Below are 10,484 nucleotides of genomic sequence, written 5' to 3'. Positions count from 1 at the left end.
GACCTATGAATTACAATTCAAAAAACAAGCACTGGTCTATTTTAGAAGTTTCACTTTATGTCAGAAGAAAATGCCACAATGTGTAATTCTATGAGGATTGGATGTTTGATAATAATTCCATCCGGCTATTTGTCCCCTTACTTTCAAGGCTTCAAAACTCCTTAACCCAATTCCAGGGCTCTTGACTATGACTTTGTTGTCCCTGGCCTCAGTGCCATTTTGTCCAGCAAGCATTGTGCCCAGTAAGCTTTTATTCAGAGCACTTGGTCTTTTCTTATCAGTGGGACCTCACGGTTTAAATGTCACCTCAACTTTCCAGCCTTCCCTTGTAAGACTTCCGTGAGTCATTCTGACCACTTTAACCAGTGGCACAAAACCCAACGTCCAACCACCTAAACATGCAGGTTTCCCTACAGAGTGAGGTCAGATGTTCTCATCACAAACAAAAATCACCTGCTGGTGAGAGGCCTAGGCTATCATCAGCCCTGGCATCTCTGGATGTCCGGTGAGGCCCGTGGGTCCTTTTTCAGAATAATGCTTAAAAATGACTCAATAAAATAAAACACACTTAAAAGTAATAATATATCAAAATATAAAAATTAAATTGGCAATATGGTAATATGTATGCCTCTTGATGTGCCTCCAGTGGGACTTTCTGAACGGTATAATTTTGAAATAGTGACAAGCATGAACAATTCTATAAGATATGGAGACCAATATCCTATTTCTCATAGTGACAAAGTCACGGGTACGGCTGACAGTGCTCTGGCTTGTTGGCAACATACATAGTTGAACAGAATGCTAATTTTTGCTCAAAGATGAGTTTAAAAATAAAAATGCACCTTTTTTCAATTTACTAGTTCATGGAAACTTGCTGTGGACTGAGTGTATTCCCCTAAACGTAAATGTTGAGGCACAATGTGACCGTACTTGGAGATAATAGGTAATTGGGGTTAAATTAGGTCATACTTGTGGGGTTCTAATCAGATAAACAGAAGAAGAGGGAGCTCCCTCCCATCCTCTACATACAGGCATACCAGGAAAAGGCTGTGGGAGCAACACTGAGAAGGTGGCCATCTGCAAGCCAGGGAAACAGCCCTCATCAGAAATGGGCACAGCTAGAAACTAGCTCTTGTACATCCCAGCCTTCCAAGCTATGAGAAAGTAACTTCTGCTTTTTAACCCACTCGGCAAAGCACAATAAGACAGGAATGAAGGCTAAGACAAGACCCACCCCCAGCACCCCTCTTTGCTTCTAGACCAATAACCAGGCTCAAGTCCCAGCAGGCCCCTAATGGTGAAGAACAAAGTGTAATCCAAGGAGGGGCTAAGCTCCAAAATAACTACTTAAGTTTTCTAATGTATAAAGACAGAAATCCAGGGGACAAGTGTGAGAATGAATAGTGAGAGTGGGGTAATGGAAGAAGGAACACAGAATTGGGTCACGCTGAATTTGTTGATTAGGCTCACTCAGCAGAGGCTCTGCATTGAATGTTGTAGCCCAGGGAGGTAGAAAGGGCTCTGATTTTTGTTTGGTTTGTCATCTGAAACATGCACCAGAAGGTGGCCCACAGTGAGAGAGCGGGAATGCCAGACCTGCCTTGGTGTAATGTAGCGGATGGGATTCACAGGCATAGCGAGATTCTAATATGAGGGTGGATCTGTCATTTAAGACTGACTCATTCACACTAGAAGAGCCCCAAAGGCACATGAATATTCTCATGAATATGAGAAATTATTTATGAGGGAGCCCAACATTCTGGAAGAGCTCTGGCGTCACTATTCTTTGTATATTAGACTTACACTAGGACCTGGAGTGGCTGAATGGGGTATCCTAGATGCAATGGGAATAATCATATCCTGGGGCTGCAGGGGCCAAGTGGCTGCAGTCAACCACCAAAGCCAGGGTGGGTGTGGTGACCATGATGGACAGCAGGGTCGTTCAGCAATCAAAACAGTCTGGTCTTTGCAGACCTATAGGGTAGTTTGTTGATCCTGCTTGTTCCTAGGCATGAAATTGGTAGGAAGACTAATAAACGTTTGCTTAATCTATGTAAGCATGAAGGTTTTAGGTTACCTAAATAAAAGTCTAAACTGTATCATAAAAGCACGGAGTCACAGCTCCTCAATCAAATCCAGACTTCTGGGCCAGTTTATAGACTCAGAACACTAAAGGTAGGAAAGGCTGGGTTCCGTGAGGAAGGCCCCTGGTAAACCGGCAAACATTTGTACTGCCTCTCTTTCTCCTAGTTTTTCCCAAAGGAAATTTGGCCTTTGATCGGGGTAACTGCATTGGGGAAAAGGAAATAATTAGACTTTTCAGGAACTACTGGACACTGGCTCTAAACTCGCACTGACTCCAGGAGAACCAGAACACCACTGCGCCCTCCTGTCCAGACAGAGGCTTATGGAGGTCGTGTCATCAGTGGAGTTTTAGCTTGGGTTCATTGCATAGTGGGCTCTGTGGGTCTCTCAGCCCATGCTATGGTAATTTCTCTAAATCTAAAATGTGTAATTGGAATAGGTGTAATTACCAACTAGGAGATATCCTACATTGATTTTCTGACCAGGATAAATAAGGGCTGCTGTGGTGAGAAAAGCCAAGTGGAAGCCATTGCAACTTCCTATACCCAGGAAAACAGTCAGTTCAAAGCAATGCCACATTCCTGGAAGTATTGCAAAGATTAACGCCAACATCGGTGACTTCAAGTACAAGCACATCTCTCTTCAACTGTCCTTTTTGGCCTGTGAAGAAGACAGATGGATATTGGAGAATGATAATGAATTATTACAAGCCTAAGCAGGGGTCTAAACCAATTCTAGCTGCCGTGCCAAGTGAAGTTTCATTGCTTGAAGAAATCAGCGTATCTCCTGGTACCTGGCATGCACCTATTCATCCGGCAAATGCATTTTTCCTTATACCTGCCAATAAGGACTACCGGAAGTAGTTTCCTTTCAACTGGCCAAGCCAGCAATACAGCTTCATTGCTCTATCTCAGGGGTATACCAACGGTCCAGCCCCTGTCATAGGGTACTTTGCAGGATCTTAAATGCCTTCCCTCCCATAAGCTAGCACACTCTCCATTGCATTGATGATGTTACACTGACTGGGCCTAGAGAGTGAGAAGGAGAAAGTTCTCTAGACTACTGATAAAACATTTGCGTGCTTATGGTGGGAAGGTGGGAAATAAATCTGACCCAGATTCAGGGGCCTTTTACTCTGGTGAAATATTGCCATGACGAAATTTCTAGGGGTTCAGAGGTATAGGGGATGTTGAGATATCTCTTTTAAAATGAAGAGTAAGTTGTTCAATCTGGCCCTTCCTAGAAAGGAAAAAGAAGCACAGCACTTAGTGGGCCTCTTTGGATTTTGGAAGGAACATATTCCTCATTCAGGTGTGTTACCCTAGCTTATTTACACAGCGACCTGAAACGTAGCTGGTTTGGAGTGTGGCCAAGAACGAGAGAAGGCTCTGCAGCGGTTCTAGGCAGCTGCGCAAGCTGCTCTATCACTTGGGCTTTATGTTCCAGCAGATGCGATGGTACTTGAAGTGCTGGTGTCAGGTGTTAGGGACAAGCTGCCTCTGAAAACCCGCTGCATGTAAGCCGGCCCCTTCCCCGACTCTGATTGCTCTGCAGCTGCATTCCTGAACCCCTATTACAAGCCACATCAAGGCTGCCAGATGTGCTGCAATTAAGCAAAGCCTGCTTACAGCCATCCAGGCAGCTCCAGGGAGGACAGGGAACACATACGTTGGTTATCCACACTTGTAAATTCCTGTTTGACACATATCTGTAGAAAGCTCCCGGTTTCTCTCTTTTTAAAAAAAACTGCCACCACAAAAGTCACAGGATGATGTATTGTAGGTCTGTTACAAGTTAACAAACTATCTCTGTGCCTGTTACCAGCGAATAGATTACCTCAATCCTAAAAGCCCCTCATGCCCTTCTCACCCCTGTAAACACCTCGTTCTGTGAGCTCAGGGCTGCCTCCTCTGATTGTTACGGAGCAGCCTGCAGGTTAATAAAACTTGCTTGCCTGACTTTGGGTCTATTCTCCTTTCTCTTGGCTACCCTTACACTCATGAAAGCTCTTGACACCTCAAGGCCACCAAGGGTGGGGCCAGATCACTTCTGTTTGGATTCATATAATCCCTCCCGATTAGAAACCACACACGCCACAGGTTTACACTGTGCCATGAATCCCGCGTTCCCTTCTCAAATCCTATCTTTTACATCAGCTAAATTCCACTCTCCTTTCCCAGAACAAGATTCTCAGGGGTGAGTGCCGTTGACGGGTGGATTCCACCTGCCTGAGCTCAGAAGTTCAGGGGTTGGGCGGGGGGTGTCTGTGAAGCAGCAGATCATGCCAGAGTCCAGCCCAAAAATCTTCAGGGACTCCCTCCTGCCTCGGGAATGCATCCCCAGTCCAGACCTGGTGGGGAAGCGCTGGGGCCTCACAGACCACCGCTAGTTCCTGGATCACCACCCCTGGTTTTTGTGACAGATTCCTCCCAGGACTCGCCCGACTACCCTCTTAGTGTTTTCCTGAGATTTCCAAAAGCAGGTCTGGATCCAGCGCCTGCTGTTGGGAATGCAGGGTTTTGGAAGGCAGGGGAGCATAACAGGAGGCAGCCCCTGCTGGACAGGAGGGGGATGAGCACCTGCCCAGAGCTGACACTCAGGCTTGGGCGGTAGGAACCTTCTGAGAACACGTTACTCCTTTCCACTGGCATGTCTGCCCTTTTCTTACCAATTTTGGAGAGCTTTTTGAGTATTATGGGTAGTAGCAACCCACTATCTGTAAAATGCATTCAGAATATTTTTTCCAGGTCTATTTCACTTTGTGACTTTGTGGAACCTATTTGCCAGAAAGCCTTTTTAAAAAGCATGTCAAATATGTATATTTTCTTTAAAAATATCTAGGGTTTTCTGTCTTACTTTCAAAGGTTTCTAAACTTCCAAGTTATTTTAAAAACACATTCTGACAAATTTCCATTCGAGACATTTACTGTCTTATCATCTCACAGTGGAAGGCTCTAATCCATTTATCTCTAGGCTCTGTAGTGAGCGGGAGTTCAGCGTGGTTTACCTTTATGCAGATAGCCAGTTGTGTCAAGATCACTTATTAAACAAACATTTTCCCCATTAAATTGAAATAACATCTTCGCTTTCTATTAAATTTCTGTAGATACTGTGATTGACTTCTACACTCTCTAAGGGGTTCCTATAACATTTAACTGTATTGATTATAGAACCTTTATAATGTTTTATTTATTCTCCTGTTTAAGTTATAAGATAGGATACTCAATCTCCTTAGTGCCATTCAGATGCTAGCTGGAACTCTATTAAATGCATGTAACTCAGGGAAATCGAAACATGCAGTCCTATCTTGCTATCAGGGACAGCAGTCTCCTTCCGTTTGTTCATCCACTGTTTTATGTGCTTCAGCACATTGTGTTAGTGACTGTTTTACTACTTCTCTGAATTTTCTAAATATTCCACCATATCACTTTGGAATTACTTTTGTAATTTGAGAGCAGGGTCTGGGGGTTCTTCTCTCTCTTGCTGCCACAGCCAGCTCTGCTCCAGGGAGCTCAGAGGACACCGAGCTTTCCAGAGAGCAAAACGCACATGGACTCTGATTCTATTCATTAGAGCCAGAAAATCATAGTTGATGCTATGAGACTGATGTAGGGAAGGTTTCCTTTCCATGTTTCAGTGTTTTCTTTGCTGTGAAATATTTCTGATGGGTGAAGCTTTAAATCTTCCCAGGACTACTTCATCTAGCAACCATGGCGTGCTCTGTGCAGGACCTCAGCGGGTCCTATGTCACTTGAACAGGAGTCCGCTGCCTGTGAGGTGCGGTCTGGTGCTGATGCACAGGCTCTGAGAGCATCAGGTGACTGCTGATCTGCCTGGTCCAGGGCTGGCGGCATCTTCTCTGGCGGCATCTTCCCATCCATCTCTGGGTCCAGCTCCTGAGCTCTGCCTCCTACCCAGGGCTTCCTCAGACTTGAGGCTGCAGGTGCACACCCCAGGCCAAGATTTCCCCACACTGGGCAGGAAGAAAAGGGCTTATGGGGCCTGTGGGCACAGCCTCCGCCCCTTCACAGCCTCAGGCAGATGCTGGTATAACTGCAGGTGAAGCTCCTTACTGCCAGGTACTGGATAGCACTCTGCACACCCCCACCCAGAGCTGATGAACCACCTGGGCATTAAGCAATGGGGGCCTCCATGGGGTTGCACACATCTTCGGTTCTCACCAGGCCCTCCCAAAGGCTGCCTGGCTTTGGCCAGAGAGCTCTGCAGCTGAATGCTGCCTTTGATATTGACTAGGCATGACCAGGACCACACATGCCAATGTGCTCCCAGGTGGGGTACTGTCCTTCTACCTGGGTTGGAAATGTCATCACAGAGCAGCGTTTCACACCGGGGTCAAGGCCTGCTTCTGAGCTCCCTCTCCTGTTCCGAGGGACTCCTGGCTCTCGGAGTTAAGGTGTAGGTGGAGAACATCATGAAATCAGAGCCTGTGTCCCTCTAAGCCAGGCAGCTGCCCTTCCCCATACCCAGCACCATGCAGTAAGGTGCATCCCGTGTGGAACAGGCTTCCCACAAGAAGCCAAATATCCGCATTTTTAGGTGTGATCTCCTGATTTTTTTTGTTGTTGTTGTTGAGACAGAGTTTCGCTCTTGTTACCCAGGCTGGAGTGCAATGGCACGATCTCGGCTCACCGCAACCTCCGCCTCCCGGGTTCAGGCAATTCTCCTGCCCCTGCCTCCTGAGTAGCTGGGATTACAGGCACGCGCCACCATGCCCAGCTAAATTTTTGTATTTTTAGTAGAGACGGGGTTTCACTGTGTTGACCAGGATGGTCTCGATCTCTTGACCTCGTGATCCACCCGCCTCAGCCTCCCAAAGTGCTGGGATTACAGGCGTGAGCCACCGGATCTCCTGATTTTTAAATGATGGTCAATGTCCCCCAACCCCTCCTCATACTCAACAGAGCACTGCAGCTTCTCCGGGAGGCCCCTGTCTGCTGTGTCCCCCTCTCCCGGCAGACCCACCTCCTGCCTCTGAGCCTTGGGTTACTTTCCTCTGAAATGGGCTCATGAGAGGACCGCACAGATCCTGGCAGTCAAATGAGAGGCTGCCTGGACAGCGTCTGGAACCCAGGGTTCTTCCAACTTTCTTTCTTTCTTATCTTTGAGATGGAGTCTTTCTCTGTAGCCCAGGCTGGAGTGCAGTGGTGCAATCTCAGCTCACTGCAACCCCCACCTCCTGGGTCCTGGTTCAAGCAATTCTCCTACCCCGGCCTCCCAAGCAGCTGAGATTACAGGTACAAGCCACCATGCCTAGCTAATTTTTGTATTTTTTAGTAGAGACGGGGGTTTCATCACATTGGCCAGTCTGGTCTTGAACTCCTCACCTTGCGATCCGTCCGTCTCAGCCTCCCAAAGTGCTGGGATTACAGGCCTCTTCAAACTTTCAAGGTCATAAAAGACAAAGACAGCCTGAGGACCATCTTCACATTAGAGGATAGTTATGAAGGATATTATTGGGACAATTGACAAAATTTGAATATGGACTAAGCTTTAGGTCATAGTGTCATGTCAATGTTGAATTTCCAGGTTTTTATCCTTGTACTGTCGTCATGCAAGAGACGTCCTTGTTATCGAGTATTTGAGGGGCAACAGGGCAGAGTATCTGTAGGTTATTACACATATATGTTATATATACATAATGCAAATATATATGTGTGGATGTGTGTGTGTATATATATATATGTAGAGAGAGAGAGAGAATGACAAAGTAAACAGGGCAAAATACAGGAGGTCTTTGTACTGTTCTTATACTTTTCTGCAGTTGTGAAATTATATCAAGATTAAAAGTTATCCAAAGAAATACGTCAACAAAGAAAAACAGAAAAAAGCTTATAAAAATTTCTGCTTTTCATATATATTAATGTATATGATATAAATATATGACATATATGATAATATATATGATATTTCCTATATGATACATGAAAAGCAGAAATTGCATACATACACAATTGCATAGATATTAATATATCTCATATATATAGTGTGTACACACCCACACACACACACACACACACACGTGCGCACATATTCCACACCCCTCTGAAGTTTCATAATTCAAAGCCCATGTTGAACGATCAAGTATCACAATGCCATCATCAAAATGCCCCTCCCTGATCCGTCCCATCCTACAGTCCAGGGGCTTCCTCCTTTCCCACAGGCCTGCTCATTGCAGATGGGCGACCGTGCAGCCTGCACACTGAGCCTTCACGCTTAACTACCACCGGGGCCGCGGCGTCCCTGGAACTCTGCGGCAGGAGCCTCCCAGCCGCCGGGAGCACCGTGGGCCTAACAGCAGCAGCTCCTCCAGGCTGTTGGAGAGCTAGAAACAGACTCTCAGTCCTCCTTCTTCCACTAAGATCCTCAACATCTTTCCAGGAGGGGAAAATCTTGGATTGTGGTGTCACCATGAGCGAAAAGAGAGCTTCCTTCTTCTGTGGGGCAATCAATGACGAGCCCTTGCAGAATTCCTCAAGAAGATATCAAGGTCTACATCCTCAATTCTTCACCTGTTCACTTTCTATAACAGCCTGGGATGCTTTTAAAAAGATGTCATAAAACACCTGTATACTTATAGCTGGGTTTCTGCTTTCAAGTGAATTTTTCTTTTTATTTATGAAACAAATTTCTATGTTGTTTTAAAAATGGTGACAGGAAATGGTGCTTTGAAATACAGGTAGCACTATGTTTAAAACATGTCATAAGGCCGGGCATGGTGGCTCAGCCCATAACCCCAGCACTTTGGGAGGCCGAGGCGGGCCTGACGTGCCCTGTCCACACACAGCCACCCACCATCCTCTGTCTCTTCAGAACCACATCCCGATGTCAGCCTTTCCACAGCTTTTGCCATCGCTCTGTCGAACACCGCCCCCGCACCCCAGCTCACCCTCTTTGTCCCTCGTCCTGCCTTTCTCCTGCTCCGCTTTCCTCCATGGAACTCCCTGCTGATGTGCCACGTGCTCTACTGATTCGTTTTGCTTTTCCTGCGTCTGCCCAGCTGGAGGGAATTTTGTGCTCAGCAGAAGTGTGTGTGGCCAGCAAAGGGTGTGGCTGTGTTCCAGCTTCCCTGCCCCATGGGGACTGTGCAGCTCCCTTTGCACCTCCCTGGGGTCGGCTGTGGGTGCAGAAGGCTGCCCTTCGTGTGTTGGCTCAGTCTGCCCTGGGGCTGGGCCAAAATTTGGAATAAGAAAAACCCAAGCCCAGAAGTCATTTTCAGTGCCAGTGTGAACTTGCTGGACAAGCTCAGCTACCAGAACCCTGCTGGATCATCTCCAAGAGCCAGTCTCAGGGACCCTGAGTCACCTGTGGAACAGCTGTCAAGGTGGCTTTGAAATGCTCAGCCATAGGAACAGCACTGGCAGCCCTGCCTATTGAGGCACACGAGGCTGTGGTATTTCACGTCTATTACAGTAACATGACCTTGGTAGAGGATGGGATAAAAGAATAAAGATGCGGCCTGGGCAACATAGTGAGCCCCGGCTCTACAAAAAATAAAAAATGTAGCCAGGCATGGTGCCCCTGTAGTCCCAGTGACCCAGGAGGCTGAGTGGGGAAGACGGCTTGAGTCTCAGAGGTCAAGGATGCAGTGAGCTGTGATTGCGCCACTGCACTCCAACCCGGGTGACAGAGTGAGACTCCGTCTCAAAAAAAAAAAAAGATTAATTCATCATCGTGTATATTAACAATATTTTCTTTAGTGTTACTCAGACGTGTTTTTACTTCCTGCCCTTCCAAGAAAAATACTGGTGATGGGGCTACCTCTTTCAACTTGGAGAAGACAAGTGCGCCCGTGGGTATGGAGCAGTCAGGTCTGAGCAGGCACAGAGAAAATCTAGGCAATACCATTCAGGACACAGGCATGGGCAAATATTTTATGTTTATATTGCCAAAAGAAATTGTAACAAAGCAAAAATTGACAAATGGAATCTAATTAAAGTAAAGAGCTTCTGCACAGCAAAAGGAACTCTCAGAGTGACCGACAACCTATAGAATGGGAGAAAATTTTGCAATCTACCATCTGACAAAGGTCCAATATCCAGGATCTACAAGGAACTTAAGGAAGTTTACAAGAAGAAAACAGCCCCATTAAAAAGTGGGCAAAGGACATGAACAAACACTTCTCAAAAGAAGACATACATGCAGCCAACAAACATATGGAAAAAAGCTCAACATCACTGATCATTAGAGAAATGCAAATGAAAACCACAATGAGGGAGTGACAAATGCTGGCGAGGATGTAAAGGGAATCCTCACACACTGTCAGTGGGAATGTAAGTCAGTAAAACTTCTATGGAGAACAGTTTGGAAGTTTCTCTGAAACTAAAAGTAGAGCTACCGTAGGATTCAGCAATCCCACTGCTGGGTACATACCCAGAAGA

The 10,484-nt window shown here is 46.3% G+C and overlaps 2 long non-coding RNA genes across 2 annotated transcripts in view; one reads left to right on the top strand and one right to left on the bottom strand.

Annotated features, from left to right (window-relative positions):
- Positions 1-226, bottom strand: part of LOC116538199 — a 19,545-nt gene extending 19,319 nt beyond the window's left edge. Inside the window, exon 1 of the long non-coding RNA XR_004263550.1 lies at positions 142-226. This is a non-coding gene — a long non-coding RNA (uncharacterized LOC116538199). The remainder of the gene's footprint in view (positions 1-141) is intronic.
- Positions 1-4,044, top strand: part of LOC116538198 — an 18,481-nt gene extending 14,437 nt beyond the window's left edge. Inside the window, exon 3 of the long non-coding RNA XR_004263549.1 lies at positions 3,666-4,044. This is a non-coding gene — a long non-coding RNA (uncharacterized LOC116538198). The remainder of the gene's footprint in view (positions 1-3,665) is intronic.
- The last annotated feature ends 6,440 nt before the right edge of the window (positions 4,045-10,484 follow it).

This window comes from Sapajus apella, unplaced genomic scaffold, assembly GCF_009761245.1.
Source record: "Sapajus apella isolate SASKATOON/1434 unplaced genomic scaffold, GSC_monkey_1.0 scaffold118, whole genome shotgun sequence".
NCBI lineage: Eukaryota > Metazoa > Chordata > Mammalia > Primates > Cebidae > Sapajus > Sapajus apella.
The sequence above is the reverse complement of the archived record's forward strand: the minus strand, read 5'-3'. Positions and strand labels throughout refer to the sequence as shown.